Source organism: Capra hircus, chromosome 13 (assembly GCF_001704415.2).
Source record: "Capra hircus breed San Clemente chromosome 13, ASM170441v1, whole genome shotgun sequence".
Taxonomy (NCBI): domain Eukaryota; kingdom Metazoa; phylum Chordata; class Mammalia; order Artiodactyla; family Bovidae; genus Capra; species Capra hircus.
The window spans coordinates 73,244,949-73,262,125 of NC_030820.1; positions in this window are offsets into that span (position 1 = coordinate 73,244,949).

A 17,177-nucleotide genomic window follows, 5' to 3' on the forward strand; every position below is an offset into this window, starting at 1 on the left:
ATCATTTTCAGCCTGCAATTAAGCAAGAAAGAGAGGGTAGGAGGTAAAAGCCATCTGTAGGAGCCCTGTTGAATGAGTGGAAAGAGTAACGACTGAATAGGGGCTAACACAATGGGGGGACCTCGATTAGTTTCTGCTGCAGCACAGCTACTTGTGTTTGGAGTCCTGAAGGCCACAGTGTAGGCTTAAAAATATTCACAGTCTAAGAGTTGAGAGTTAAGTTCTTCAGTGGGAATTTTTAGGACTTAATCCCAGGGCAGCCTCTCAAGTAACCCTGAGATAGCTGCTGCGAGGAGGCGAGGGCGCAGCCAGGTTATATAGAAGTATAATTTTTCTGCAACAAAGGGCAGGTAGTATGAACGTTGGGCTTTCCTGGTGGCTCAGGGGTAAAGAATCTGCCTGCAGTGCAGGAGACCTGGGTTTGATCCTTGGATTGAGAAGATCCCTTGGAGGAGGGCATGGCAACCCACTCCAGTATTTTTGCCTGGAGAATCCCTTGAACAGAAGAGCCTGGTGGGCTGCATAGACCATAGGGTTGCAAAGAGATGGACACGACTGTAGAAACTGAGCATGCGTGCATACATGCACGCAGTCTGAATGTCAAAAGATTATTGTTAATTAAAGAAACTCAGATATGGCTGATTCATGTTAATATATGGTAAAAATCAACACAATATTGTAAAGCAATCATCCTCCAATTAAAAATTAAAAAAAAGAGAAACATTCAAGAGGCCCAGGACAATGATCCCTTAGAGGAGCATATTCAAAAATTCTGGATTAGTGGTGGGCCTGTCATTCTCTGAAGTTGACAGAGAAACAGAGAATCAACTAATCACTCTACCCTCATTTTTCTCCACTTTTATTGAGATACAGTTGCTGTCAACATTATATTAGTTTGAGGTGTACATAATGATTTGACATAGGTATGTATTATAAAATGATTATACCACCCCTAATTTTTCATGAGCATCTCAGGATCATGGTGAGGAGTTATTCAATTATTGTTTCAAGCAGTACACAGAAAAAAAGATATTTCTTAAAATATTAAAGTTTTATGAATTAAAAAAAAAGAAAGCCAGATATTCCAAGTTAAAGACTTCAGTACTTTTCTATGTATGAGAAGATGCAAAGTTTGGGTTCTGAAACCTTTTAACATCTTTCTTATCAAATAGTGAGCTTTATGTTGAGATATCTGATTCATGGCTAAGTTTAGAAAATGAAGCTAGATCTCTTGTCGTGTCTGTCTGAGTATATGTATGTCTCAGTATGTGTCTTTCTCTGTCTTTGGATAGCATTGCTGAGGTTAGCTTATAAGTGAGCTCTAATTTAATTGACCTAAACAAAAGCAAGCACTTACAAACCAAACAACTCCAAATATGAGACACTATGGAGTAGCCATCATGGTCAAAAAGAGTCCGAAATGCAGTACTTGGATGCAATCTCAAAAACGACAGAATGATCTCTGTTCAAATCCAAGGCAAACCATTCAATATCACAGTTATCCAAGCCTATGCCCCAACCAGTAACGCTGAAGAAGCTGAAGTTGAATGGTTTTATGAAGACCTACAAGACCTTTTAGAACTAACACCCAAAAAAGATGTCCTTTTCATTATACGGGACTGGAATGCAAAAGTAGGAAGTCAAGAAACACCAGGAGTAACAGGCAAATTTGGCCTTGGAATGTGGAGTGAAGCAGGGCAAAGGCTAATAGAGTGTTGCCAAGAAAATGCACTGGTCATAACAAACACCCTCTTCCAACAACACAAGAGAAGACTCTGCACATGGACATCACCAGATGGTCAACACCGAAATCAGATTGATTATATTCTTTGCAGCCAAAGATGGAGAAGCTCTATACAGTCAACAAAAACAAGACCAGGAGCTGACTGTGGCTCAGATCATGAACTGCTTGTTACCAAATTCAGACTCAAATTGAAGAAAGTAGGGAAAACCGCTAGACCATTCAGGTATGACCTAAATCAAATCCCTTATGATTATACAGTGGAAGTGAGAAATAGATTTAAGGGCCTAGATCTGAGAGATAGAGTGCCTGATGAACTATGGAATGAGGTTCGTGACATTGTACAGGAGACAGGGATCAAAACAATCCCCATGGAAAAGAAATGCAAAAAAGCAAAATGGCTGTCTGGGGAGGCCTTGCAAATAGCTGTGAAAAGAAGAGAGGCAAAAAGCAAAGGAGTAAAGGAAAGATATAAGCATCTGAATGAGGAGTTCCAGAGAATAGCAAGAAGAGATAAGAAAGTCTTCTTCAGCGATCAATGCAAAGAAATAGAGGAAAAGAACAGAATGGGAAAGACTAGAGATCTCTTCAAGAAAATTAGAGATACCAAGGGAACATTTCATGCAAAGATGGGCTCGATAAAGGACAGAAATGGTAGGGACTTAACAGAAGCAGAAGATATTAAGAAGAGGTGGCAAGAATACACAGAAGAACTGTACAAAAAAGATCTTCATGGCTCGGATAATCATGATGGTGTGATCACTAATCTAGAGCCAGACATCCTGGAATGTGAAGTCAAGTGGGCCTTGGAAAGCATCACTACGAACAAAGCTAGTGGAGGTGATGGAATTCCAGTTGAGCTATTTCAAATCCTGAGAGATGCTGTGAACGTGCTGCACTCAATATGCCAGCAAATTGGGAAAACTCAGCAGTGGCCAAAGGACTGGAAAAGGTCAGTTTTCCTTCCAATCCCAAAGAAAGGCAATGACAAAGAATGCTCAAACTACCGCACAATTGCACTCATCTCACATGCTAGTAAAGTAATGCTCAAAATTCTCCAAGCCAGGCTTCAGCAATACATGAACTGTGAACTTCCTGATGTTCAAGCTGGTTTTAGAAAAGGCAGAGGAACCAGAGATCAAATTGCCAACATCTGCTGGATCATGGAAAAAGCAAGAGAGTTCCAGAAAAACATCTATTTCTGCTTTATTGACTATGCCAAAGCCTTTGACTGTGTGGATCATGATAAACTGTGGAAAATTCTGAAAGAGATGGGAATACCAGACCACCTGACCTGCCTCTTGAGAAAGCTGTATGCAGGTCAGGAAGCAACAGTTAGAACTGGACATGGAACAACAACTAGTTCCAAACAGGAAAAGGAGTGCGTCAAGGCTGTATATTGTCATCCTGCTTATTTAACTTATATGCAGAGTACATCATGAGAAATGCTGGACTGGAAGAAACACAAGCTGGAATCAAGATTGCCAGGAGAAATATCAATCACCTCAGATATGCAGATGACACCACCCTTATGGCAGAAAGTGAAGAGGAACTAAAAAGCCTCTTGATGAAAGTGAAAGTGGAGAGTGAAAAAGTTGGCTTAAAGCTCAACATTCAGAAAACGAAGATCATGGCATCTGGTCCCATCACTTCATGGGAAATAGATGGGGAAACAGTGGAAACAGTGTCAGACTTTATTTTTTGGGGGTCCAAAATCACTGCAGATGGTGATTGCAGCCATGAAATTAAAAGACGCTTATTTCTTGGAAGAAAAAATTATGACCAACCTAGATAGCATATTAAAAAGCAGAGACATTACTTTGCCGACTAAGGTCCGTCTAGTCAAGGCTATGGTTTTTCCAGTGGTCATGTATGGATGTGAGAGTTGGACTGTGAAGAAGGCTGAGCGCCGAAGAATTGATGCTTTTGAACTGTGGTGTTGGAGAAGACTCTTGAGAGTCCCTTGGACTGCAAGAAGATCCAACCAGTCCATTCTGAAGGAGATCAGCCCTGGGATTTCTTTGGAAGGAATGATGCTAAAGCTGAAACTCCAGTACTTTGACCACCTCATGCAAAGAGTTGGCTCATTGGAAAAGACTCTGATGCTGGGAGGGATTGGGGGCAGGAGGACAAGGGGATGACCGAGGATGAGATGGCTGGATGACATCACGGACTCGATGGACGTGAGTCTGAGTGAACTCCTGGAGTTGGTGATGGATAGGGAGGCCTGGCATGCTGCGATTCATGGGGTTGCAAAGAGTCAGACACGACTGAGCAACTGAACTGAACTGAAAACTAGATGAATTTCAAGTTCATGTGAATTGGGAATAATTCAATATTAAATTAGTACCTGGCATTAATTTTTAAATTTGTCAATCTAATTAATATAGATATGTCTTAGAGTCATCAGTAGAACAATCAGTATAATGCTTTTTTTGTGCCTAGGTTTCAGTTCAGTTTCGTTGCTCAGTCGTGTCCAACTCTTTGCGACCCCATGAATTGCAGCACGCCAGGCCTCCCTGTCCATTACCATCTCCCGGAGTTCACTCAAACTCATGTCCATTGAGTCAGTGATACCATCCAGCCATCTCATCCTCTGTTGTCCCCTTATCCTCCTGCCCCCAATCCCTCCCAGCATCAGAGTCTTTTCCAATGAGTCAACTCTTAGCATGAGGTGGCCAAACTACTGGAGCTTCAGCTTTAGCATCACTCCTTCCAAAGAACACCCAGGACCTATCCTTTAGAATGGACTGGTTGGATCTCCTTGCAGTCCAAGGGACTCTCAAGAGTATTCTCCAACACCACAGTTCAAAAGCATCAATTCTTCAGTGCTCAGTTTTCTTCACAGTCCAACTCTCACATCCATAAATGACCACTGGAAAAACCATAGCCTTGACTAGACGGACCTTTGTTGGCAAGGTAATATCTCTGCTTTTTAATATGCTATCTAGGCTGGTCATTACTTTTCTTCCAAGGAGTAAGCATCTTTTAATTTCATGGCTGCAATCACCATCTGCAGTGATTTTGAAGCCCCCCAAAATAAAGCCTGCCACTGTTTCCACTGTTTCCCCATCTATTTCCCATGAAGTGATGGGACCTGAACTGATGGGACCAGATGGCGTGATTTTCGTTTTCTGCATGTTGAGCTTTAAGTCAACTTTTTCACTCTCCACTTTCACTTTCATCAAGAGGCTTTTTAGTTCCTCTTCACTTTCTGCCATAAGGGTGATGTCATCTGCGTATCTGAGGTTATTGGCATTTCTCCTGGCAATCTTGATTCCAGCTTGTGCTTCTTCCAGTCCAGTGTTTCTCATGATGTACTCTGCAAATAAGTTAAATAAACAGGGTGACAATATACAGCCTTGACATACTCCTTTTCCTATTTGGAACCAGTCTGTTGTTCCATGTCCAGTTCTAACTGTTGCTTCCTGACCTGCATATAGATTTCTCAAGAGGCAGGTCAGGTGGTCTGGTATTCCCATCTCTTTCAGAATTTTCCACAGTTTATTGTGATCCACACAGTCAAAGGCTTTGGCATAGTCAATAATGCAGAAATAGATGCTTTTCTGGAACTCTTGCTTTTTCGATGATCCAGCGGATGTTGGCAATTTGATCTCTGGTTCCTCTGCCTTTTCTAAAATTAGCTTGAACATCTGGAAGTTCATGGTTCATGTATTGCTGAAGCCTGGCTTGGAGAATTTTGAGCATTACTTTACTAGCATGTGAGATGAGTGCAATTGTGCGGTAGTTTGAGCATTCTTTGTCATTGCCTTTCTTTGGGATTGGAATGAAAACTGACCTTATGAACGAAAACTTACTGTATGATAATTATTACTAATATAGACATTCTAAAATTTATATGGAGTTCCTAAAATTCTGACATGTCCCAGTCAAATGTTATCAGTTGTAATTATAGTTATTATCAGCAAGTATTGTATGTCACAGCATAGCCATGTTACTTTATCTATTGAATTATCAGATTTTAAACGTGACTTCTTTTGTCATTATGAACAATTACGGTTTTCTTCTGATGACTTTGCAAAAATGCTTCCTCTTCAAAAAGATTATCAGAAAGAACTTTTGTATAAATATGTTTCTGACTTTCAGGTCATTAATGCTAAGCTGGGTAAGAAATGAAGGAATCCTAATGAGAAACCTAGGGACTTTCCTGGTGGGTCAGTGGCAAAAAATCCACCTGCGATGCAGGGGATGCTGGAGTTGTGGATTCGATCCCTGGGTCAAGAAGATCCCCTAGAGGAGGGCATGGCAACCCACTGCAATATTCTTGCCTGGAGAATCCATGGACAGATGAGCCTAGTAGGCTCCAGTCCATGGGGTCACGAAGAGTCGGACACGACTGAAGCAACTGAGTAAGCACACAGTGAGAAAACTGATGGCTTCATAAACTGTTAACAAAAGAGTTAATTAATAAAAAGACTGAGTAAAATGGTGAAAGTGGTTATAATTTTTATGGTTTCTGTCTGAAAAGTTACTGGGTTGGATCTGTGTTTTACAGGTGTAAGGAAAACCTTCTCTTCAAACTAATTATGATTTACAGTAATTTGGTAAATGATACTTTTGTATAAATCTTCCTTGAGAGATTGTGAACTCTTAGGTTTTCAGAAGCTTTATCAGATACATTAGGAAAGCAACCTCACCAGCAGATACAGAAATTTCAAGGTATTTTGGGGACGTTGTAAAGGGAGGAATTCACCTAGATCTGTAGGTGAAACATGATAAGCCCTTGGCGTGACCTTCCTGGCCCTGAGAGTTTTTCTTTTCTTTTTTTAACTTTCAGTCTGAGAATTCTTATAAAAAATTTCAGAAAAGGAAAAGCCTATATGATCAATTATAGTTATATAGATTACCAGACCAGGTTTTTTTTTGAGACCAGACATATTTTGCAACAAATTGGTCTTAATTTGGATACATTTGGTAGAAATGAGGGTAATTTTGGAGAGAAAAAGATTATATTAAATCCCAGTTTTGTTAATGGAGGTCTGTATTTACTGTGTTAGTTGCTCAGTTGTGTCCGACTCTTTGTGAACCCATGGACTGTAGCCCGCCAGGCTCCTCTCTCCATGGAATTCTCCATGACTCACTTCCCAGATAGTTCCTTGCTGTTATGCTATATTAAAGTTAATTGAATTATTAAAAGAACATTCTAAGTTTTGTTTCTGAAGCTTATCTCAGTAATCTTCGGATGAAGATCAGATGCCCCATGACCTGCAAATCGTGTTATATGTATTGGAAAAGACATAGTTTAAAGGGCTATCTCCAATCTGGATGGAAGGAGTTTTTATCAGGTACTCTTAATTAGCTCATGCACAGTGAAGGAAAATTAACTCTGGATTAATTCCCACTTCTAAAGGTCCCTCTGCTGGACTGGTCTATAGAGAAGACTGCCGACCTCAAACTCACCTTGAAATGATGATCAAACAGAGGAAACTACACCTACACCAGGATGAGAAGAAGATGATATAAGTAGAGAGCTTATCCAAGATGCTGGACCTGATTCATATGATCAATCACTTATAATGTTTTCTTGACTTATTAGACTTTTGCATATAAATCAATTGTTTTTCTATCATGGACCCGAACCTATGCTAGTTTTAAAAATCAATCCAGTTGTTGGGTTGTGGTAATTATCTGTGTCAAGTACTTCTAGATTACCTTGGTGGATTTCTCTACTCCAAGGCTCTAATTGGATGATTTTTAAAGTTTTATTTTAGAAGAAAGAAAGTTCAGTCCTGTCCAGGTTACACTTGATATTACTAGGTGGAATCTTTTCACCTGACCAATTAATAATACCTCTGACTGTGGCCATAGTATGAATTTTCCTCTAAACTACTCAAGCTCAATCAGAGCAACAAGCAAAAATTCAACCAAGCAATAAAACCTCTCACATGGATTATGGGTTATGTGGTTAACACCAGACTATGGTCATTTAAGATTTGAGGCCCCCCTTTATCTTGGGAACAATTAAGTTATACTAAGGATAACCAGCTTAGTAACACTAGGAAATTGGGCTGGGAGCCTTTATGGCAGTGCCAATAGATAATTTTCCCCCCACCCCAACAAAAAAGATTGGTATAGAATAGACTAAGTCAGACAGCTTAAGAATATACAGGGCTATACCTAACAGAAGTTCTTGGCTTAATTCTTACTTATGACTTTAATAACGCTACTAGTTATGTTATTTGTACTTTGTCTGTTTTATAAGATTGCTGTTTCTTGCATTACCAAATGTGTGACTGAATCTCCAATGACAATAATGATGATTAGGGGACTTGAAACAGTTGATCAAATATATAATTCTCTATGTGGTCACTGATTACAACAGTATAACTCTAGATATGGGAAGATACAACAAGAGGGAATTTGTCCTGGACTATAATAGTTTAAGTAAGACAGGTTAGTCCAGAGCCCTTTCAATGTTGATAAAACCTAGTCCAGTAACAGCACACTGAATGGCCTATCAGAAATCTTCACGAGAACTAGGAATGAGCCTTTCTAGCAATGTGGGACAAAACGGTCATGAAATGCCTCCCAAATTATGGCTGAACTTATGACCACCATGAGATGAAATTAAAAGACGCTTGCTCCTTGGAAGAAAAGCTATGACAAACCTAGGGTAAGTGTTAGTCGCACGGTCTTGCCCAACTCTTTGCAACCCCGTGGACTGCAGCCCACGGGCTCCTCTGTCCATGAGATTTTCCAGGCAAGGATACTGGAGTGGGTTGCCATTTCCTTTTCCAGGGGATCTTCCTGATCCAGGGATCAAACTCCGGTCTCCTGCACTGCAGGCAGATTCTTTACAGACTGAGCTATAGGGGAAGCCCCAACAGAATATTAAAAAGCAGAGACATCCCTTTGCCAACAATGGTCTATATAGTCAAAGCTATGGTTTTTCCAGTAGTCTGGTATGGATGTGAGAGTTGGACCATAAAGAAGGCTGAATGCTGAAGAATTGATGATTTTGAGTTGTGGTGCTTGAGAAGACTTGAGAGTCCCTTGGACTGCAAGGAGATCGAACCAGTCAATCCCAAAGGAAATCAGTCCCGAATGTTCATTGGAAGGACTGATGCTGAAGCTGAAGCTCCAACATTTTGGCTGCCTGATGTGAAGAGCTGACTCATTTGAAAAGACCCTGATGCTGGGAAAGATTGAGGGCAGGAAGAGAAGGGAGCGACAGAGGATATGGTTGGATGGCATCACTGACTCAATGGACATGAGTTTGAGCCAACTCCAGGAGACAGGGAAGGACAGGGAAGCCTGGTGTGCTGCAGTCCACAGGGTCACAAAGAGTCAGATGTGACTTAACCACTGAACAACATGACCATGAGGGGGCATTGTCAGCTGCAAATTGGCAGTTGCCATGGGTGCTTGCGAATTACCTCTATAAGGATTAAATTGTGTGCTGCCACATTCCCTGAAGGAGTTCATTGAATGTTCAGTGAATGGAGAGCAGAAATGAGGCACTCTGTGCTCAGGAAAAAGGGGGCAGGGCAGGTATCCAGGTTAGATATTTCAGGAGCTGATGTTATGAGTCCAATTCTGTATCTTCTCATATCTAGAAAAGCATTAAAACCCTCATGGTGACAACTGTTTCTCAAGACTAGCAGAAGCTTCATGAGACTAGAAGAAATTTTCTACAAAATATATGTGCTTGATTGCATGTGCTCTCCCTATACCAAAATCACATATATACTGTCCTGCCCTATGTCTTTGGAGGAGTTCCTCAGGGTTATCTGAGATGCGTCTTCTGGGCTGTGATCCTCATTTTGCCCCCAGTAAAACTTAACTGGCAACGCTCACATTGTGTGTTGTTTTTAAGTCAGCAGCTTGCTGAAATCATTCCTATGATATGCACCTCAGCTGTCTGGGACCAGTGTCCTGTGTTTTCACACCTGAGTTCCCTTGGGGCTCACCCTGGGGAGTGGCTGCAGTCTGATGGCTACTTGATAACAGGTGTTCTTTCCTATCTGAGTTCCCTCAGGGCTCACCAGCTTACATTCCATGGTGGCTGCAATTGTAGGGGACTGTCATATCTGTTTTTAACTGATATGGCAGAAAATATTCCATTATTCAACATTCAGGTTTAAGTCATAAAAGGACTCATGGGACACAAAGTTATACTTAAGCTTATAGCAAATGCATGCAGAGTAGAATCAACAGAGGGAGAAAATGCATGTGGCCAAGCTGGAGGAACACAAGCACAAGCCTCTGCTTGGTTCCCTCAACCCAACATGTCCAGGCTATTGCCAACTAGGGAAGCTCACTCCTGGAAGTCTTGGGTTTTTACTGCGGTCAGGCACATGGGCATATACTTTCTGCACTGCTGACCTCAGTTAGAGATACCTTAGACCCCCAGAGGTAAAGAGGCAATACCCACATTAAAAATGACTAAAGATGATAGTTTAGGGGACACAAACTTTACTTAAAACTCCATGAAGTGGGCAGTCTCCACTCCCAAGGCTCCAAAGGACTGTGGACCATTTATAAGAATACAGAATAAAGTTTAAGGTTGCTAACACAGCCTCTCAGACATCTTGGGTCTAGATATTTATTTCAACACAGGCCTGTGATCTGATCCAGACATTCTCACTGGGAGGTGGGTGTCACATTGATGGTTTAACAGGAGTCCTGAAATCTTGGAGCATTTACCCCCAGGGGCACAGAGCTGAGCATTCTCTCTTCATTGGTCACATGTGTTCACAGCATCCTGAATACATGAGGTTGATTTTTTATAAACAGTTTCACTTTACAGATGAAGGCACTGAAGCCCCGGAACACTAAGTAATTTGCAAACCCAGGTCCTCCTACTGTTGTAGGGGAGGAAATATTTCCCTATTTCCCTTCTAGATTCCTTGGCTGATTTGGTAATAAAATCAACATAAGACAGATAAACAGGAGAAAAACAAGTTTCATCTGTGCAGCATCACCAAAGACATGAGTCCTGAGTGAGGGAGAAGAGAATGGGGGTCTCATCAGTCATTTCCTCCTTGAGGGATGGAAGAAGACCCTTTGTTTTTGCAAAGGAAGTTCAGTGACTTATACTTGTCATATGCACTTACCATACAGCATGCGACCCTTCCAAAGAAGTAAGGTAAAGGTGCAGCATTAGGAAGGGGTGAAAGTTAGTGGGAGAGAATGTGGGGTTTCCTGAGTCAGCTCTTCCTGATCTTGGCTCCTTTTTCACTTTCCCAAGGTGCATGGGGGAGGCAGCTTTTCTCTGCCTTAGACCCCAGAGGTAAAGAGGCAATACCCACATTAAAAATGATTACAGATGACGGTTTCTCCTCCAGCCCAGTGAGGGCTCCTCCAGGCTTGCTTTCAAAGCATGGTTTTATGGATCATTTTATAGGAGAGGAAATGGACTGGGACACACCTCTAACAGGGAGTCTGTTAGGAATGTTGCTTCTCAGGCCTCACCCAGACCTGGGGAATCAGAATGTGTTTTTATTTCCACAAGACCGACAGGCAGAGTCAAGTTTAAGAAGCGCTGTTACTGGGCATTTTCCCTAGCGGACATAAGCAGGAATTCTGGTTGTGTGGGGAGATTTCCCACTGGACAAGCCTGACCCCAGATCCTCCCCTTCCTTACTCCCCTCCCTGTTGCCTGTACCCACCTCTCAGTAGGGGTGTGAGAAGCTCTGTCAGCGCCCCTGCATCTGCAGAAGCCCTCCTGCAACCACAGGGAGGAACCAGCTCTGCCTTTCTGCAGCCCTTCTTGTTGTCATCATGGGTACCCCAGTGGCCCACACCCAAGGGGGTGAAGCCAGCAACCAGGCCCAGGATAAGTCCCAGTTCACCTCTCCTCTACAGGCAGAGTGTGGATTGGGGGGTGGACGGAATGAAGGGATCAGTTGTCTGCTGGGGAAAAAAAGATGCAACTTCAAAGTTGAAAGTTGTTTTATTTGGTGGAAATTTTTAGGACTTCAAGCCTGGGAGACACCATCTCAGTTAACCCTGAGAGAACTGCTCTGAGGAGGCAAGTGGGTTGGGGAGAGGGAGCCAGGTTATATAGAAGTTTTGCAACAAATGGCAGGTAATCTGAATGTCAACAGATTATTGAAAATTGAAGAAAACCAGATATCCCAAATTAAAGAATTTAGCACTTTTCTATTTATGGGGAGTTGGAAGAGTCTGGGCTCATTGAAATCATTCCTGTGGTATGCACCTCAGCTCTCAGGGCCGTTTTCACATCCTGAGTTTCCTCAGGGCTCACCAGCTCACATTACCTGATGGCTCCAATTGCTGATGACTGCGATACCCTTTGTTTACTGATCTGGCTGGAAATAGTCCATGATACTGGGAAAGAGTGAAGGCAGGAGGAGATGGGGATGACAGAGGATGAGATGGTTGGACGGCATCACCGACTCGATGGACATGCGTTTGAGTTAACTCCGGGAGTTGGTGATAGACAGGGAAGCCTGGTGTGCTGCAGTCCATGGGGTCGCAAAGAGTCAGACACAACTGAGAGACTGAGTTGATTCCATTTCTCATCATGGAAGGGACTGGGGAGCCGGGATGGGTTGGGTGCTGCGTTATTAACCATCTCTGGATTTTTTGGATAGTTGGGCAGTTTTAACTCAGGGGTGTTTCCTAACTCTCAAAAGGAATCATTATGTGTTCAGCTAATACAATATTGTAATTAGCCTCCAATTAAAATGAATAAATTTATATTAAAAAAATATCCCATCTCATTCTACCAGACCAGGGATCCCATTTCTGAGACTATTCTTGGTCACTGCCTTATTTCTGAACTTCACTGTAGTGGAATCAAAAGATCAATTTTTTACTGTTGTCCTGATTCATGGAACAGCCTCTGGAAGCTCTTGAAATTTACTTTTATATGGCAATGAGATGACTATAAAAGAAGTCTGGACATAGCTTCAGGATCACACTGAAAAACCAATCAGTTGATTATTATAAGTTTAGAATATTCAACTCTGCCGACTTCTGGATATAGGGAAAGGTGCTGAGATGGAATTCAGTCACCAATGACTGATAATTCAATCAATTTCAGGACCTAGTGAAACCTCAATAAAAGCCCCTAAATACTGGGGTTTTGGAGAGCTTCCAGGGAGGTGAACACATCGAGATGCTGTAAGGGTGGCATTTCCTGAGAGGGGATGGTACTCTGTACCCCGAAAAGCCCCTCACTCTACACATCTCCTCCACTGTTAGCCGCTCAGCTGTGACTCACTCTTTGCGACCCCTTGGTCTGTCCATGGAATTCTCTAGGCAAGAATACTGGAGTGGATTGCCATTCCCTTCTCCAGGGGATCTTCCCAATCCAGGGTTTGAATCCAGGTCTCTTGCATTGGCAGGGGGATTCTTTACAGTCTGAGCTACCAGGGAAACTCACATTCTATCTGTGATCAGCGTTTCCAAATGTGTGAGTGGATGAATCAATGTCTCCTCAACATCTTCCCATAAATGCTCTACCGGCACCTTGGACTCAACTTTTACCAAACTGAACTCATCCTCCTTTCCCTGGGACTCGCTTTTCCGCCCTTCTCCCGTGAAGCTGTCTGTGCCTGTCTTGGCGCAGCTCCGTTAGGCAGAGCAGGAGCTCTGCTCAGCTGTTCCAGGACTTTCTGATTAATTTTAATAATGAGGAAGTAACATCAGTCTTTGACAGGCAAATATTTTTACTAGGAGAATGATTGTTACAGGGTAGAATAGAATCCCTGACTACATGCTGGATCTTTTCTCTTACTTTTACCCTTGTTTCTCATTGCTTCTGTTCACTAAAAGGATACTGTCTGTACATGATGGCCTGCCTTGGGAAACCCTGCCCCTCTGTCTGAATGTTCAACCAAAGTGCCTTTGTTCAGGGCACTGAACACCTGACCCTGTCCACCTATGAATAGCCCCAAGAAAAAAGTAATGAACACGTTCCCTCCCTGAAGCTGGTCATTCCAGGAGATACTTGTAAGACTTACGGTCTTTTTACTTTATTTCCTTACCACTTCCCATTCTCTTTTATAATAAAGATCCTGGCATCCACATGCCTTTAGATGGTTGATTTGAGACAATAGCCTGCCATCTTCTTCTTGGTCTGCCTTAATTCTCCACACCTCATCTCCTGATTTATTGACCTGTTGTGCAGCAAATAGAGCGAGCTTAGACTTGGTAATGGAGAAGGCAATGGCACCCCACTCCAGTACTCTTGCCTGGAAAATCCCATGGGTGGAGGAGCCTGGTAGGCTGCAGTCCATGGGGTCTCGAAGAGTCAGACACAACTGAGTGACTTCACTTTCATTTTTCACTTTCATGCATTGGAGAAGGAAATGGCAACCCACTCCAGTGTTCTTGCCTGGAGAATCCCAGGGACGGGGGAGCCTGGTGGGCTTCTGTCTATGGGGTTGCAGAGTTGGACACGACTGAAGTGACTTAGCAGCAGCAGCAGCAGCAGCAGACTTGGTAACAACGTCTTGGTGGAAATGGATATCTTGGCCATAAACTGTGGAAATAAACTCTTTCTGTGAGAGAGGGAATCCCTTCCCGGGACCTGCATGGCAGATGTCATCTGTTTCCACACGGGAAAACTGCAGATTTGTGAGTGGCCCTCGGTCACTTAGTAGTGAGTGGTAAGTTCAAGTCAAGACATTATTCTGTCAAAATCCACTGGATAGAGCTCCTGACATCTGCAAGAACTGTTAAAATGCAGGTATTGGGTAATAGTTTCTGGACCCACTGCCCCACACTCATCACTCTCCTGTCCCTAAGCCTCATCTCAGCCACTGAAGCCCAGAGATGAGTGGCCCTGGGTTTTTCCCAGACACCAAATTCTTGGTATTCCTTCCAACACCAGCCAATCCTCCAACACCAACTGGCCATCTCCCAGTCAGTTCCGTTCTGACAAAATCTCCAGAGTTAGAGCAGACCTCACAGGTGGAAGATGTGGTCCCACAAGACCACCCCATTTCAAAGGCTGGCCACCAACCCTCCCTGTCCTCTCAGCTCATCTCCCTCCTCTGAGCCTGCCTGACATTTATCTGGGCATGTTCTTGGACCTTCTAGACAGTGAGCCTGGCTTCCTTCTCCTTGACCCTGGAAGTGGAGCATGATGTGTGTGTGTGTGTGTGTGTGTGTAATTGCCTAGAAGACTGGGCTCTAGCTTTGTTTTATTTTTACTGTGGTCTTGTTTTTACTGCTGATCAGCAGTTTGATGTTGGGTGATGCCCTTCACCTCTCTGTGCTTCATTTTTTCTGTCTCTGTGATAGGTGGCAAGGTGGAAATATCCCCTAGAGGGGAGAGATTTGATGTGAGCATTAAAGGGGATAAAGTTTTCCACAAAGGGAATTGTGTAACATCTTGGCACTGGTAGCTGTTAGTGTGTGTGTATGTGTCAGTGGGAAGATGCGTGTCTGTGTGTGGATGAGTAAGCGTGTATGGGAGAGCCTTGTTGCACACGGCTATAATGGGGAGTGAATAGATGGGAGGAGTGAAGGGGGAGGGTGTGTAAACCCTCACATGTGCACCACACTTCATTCTTTACAAAGCAGCAGAGTGCATGGCGCATAGACTGGATGCAGCCAGTTTCTTGGGTTCAAGTCCTGTCTACCCAGTATGACCTTAGTCAGATGACGAATTTCTTGTTGCCTCAAATTTCTCATCTGTATTGTTAGAAAATATGAAGATTTCCTCACCCTCTCTTTTAGGATTATCCTGAGGATTAGATGAGATAATGTACATCAAATGCTTAGTATAATGACTGCACACAGAAGGAGCTAAGTGTTAACTGCTGTCATTACTCATTATAATTATTATTACAAAGGACTTTGACTTTTCTGGGAGAAGGAATGTCTGTCTGTTGCCTCCACTGCTTCCACAGCAACCTCGTGATGAGGGCATGACTCATCTGACACCTGAAGACACGGGGCTCTGGGAGATTTCTGGCCCCAGGTCACAAAGTAAGAAGGAGGCAGAGCCGGGATTCAGACTGAGGTGCTCTGATTGCAAAACCACTGAGGAGAGAGTAGAGAGAAGAGATGGCTGCAGGCAATCTTCCAAGCCCCCCACAAGTCTACTCCAGCCCCGAGGTCCACTCAGACAGACAGATTTCCTGTGGCTAAAACCAGGTGAGGGATGGCAGGTGATCATGCTGCAGAGACATGTTCGGCTCCCTGCTTCCCCTTTGCCCCCTCCCCTTACTCCTTTCTGTCCCCAGAAAAGGAGGATCTTTGTCCCTCGCACCAGGCCCCCCAGGAGAACATTGTCTTCCCTCAGCTCAGCTACTGCCTGGGCCTCTGCAGGTAAACTGCAATTTCCATCTGTTTGAGATGTTACCGCAATGCTTGCAGGAAAGGGCCTTTGTCATAGCTGCCTCCTGAGGTAGGTGAGGTGGGAGGGCGGGGGAAGGGCATTGACGCCCAGATGTGATAACACCTACAGGAGGCTGAAATGCGGGACTGGAGCTCACACACTGCTGATTGCTTATCTGTCCTTTGATCGGCTGTCATCCACTCACAGATGTCCATCAATGCAGGCACTGTTCTAGGTGCTGGGGTGCCTCCTGAGTGACCATACTGGACACAGTCCCACCTGTCTGATCACAATCCTTGTTTCCATGAGACCCGCAGACATCATCAAGTCTGAGAAGTGCTGTTATTGGGCATTTGGCCCCTGCACGCAGAAATGGGAACCCTGGTTAGGTGGGGAGATTAAGCAATAAACAGGACTGACCCAACTCCTCCCCTTGCCTACTTCCCTTCCCCATCACTGGATCCCACCCCTCAGCCAGGATATTGAAAGCCCAGTCCATCCCCAGCATCCTCAGCAGCCCTCCTGAGGGCCACGAAGATAAGGCGGCTCTGCCTCTCTGCAGCCCTTCTCTTCCTCCTGGGCACCCTTATGACCAGCACCGCAGTGGGTGACACCAGCTGCAAGGACAATGGTAAGTCCTGGCTCACCTCTCCTCTACAGATTGGGAGTGGGATGATGAGGGGAGTCCATGAAAGGGGCTGGGGAACAGGGATGGGGTGGACACTGCCAACCCTCTCCGGATTTCTCCTGAGAAATTGGGCAGTTTTAACTCCAGGGATGTTTGCTGACTTTCAGGAAGAAATCATCATGTTTCCAGCATAAAAAAAGTTTCCTGCTCAACTATATGACATCAGGGACCTGATCGCTGAGACTCTCTGTTCCTAGTCTCTGCCTTGTCCTCGAACCTCACTGTAGTGTAATGAAAAGATCAGTACTTGATCCTTCTGGTTCCTGGCCCAGACATCCTGTTTGGGATTGACCGTCTTTTGTAAGGTAATGTGATGAGTCAAAGCAAGGGACCCAGAGTAGTTTCAGGATGGGGCTTGTCTCCAAAAAAAATCTCATCAGGTGATCAGAGAATTAGAACTCTAAACCCCTAGTACTTCTGGGGAGAGGGGAGGGGAGGTACTGAGACTGAGTTCAATCACCAATGAT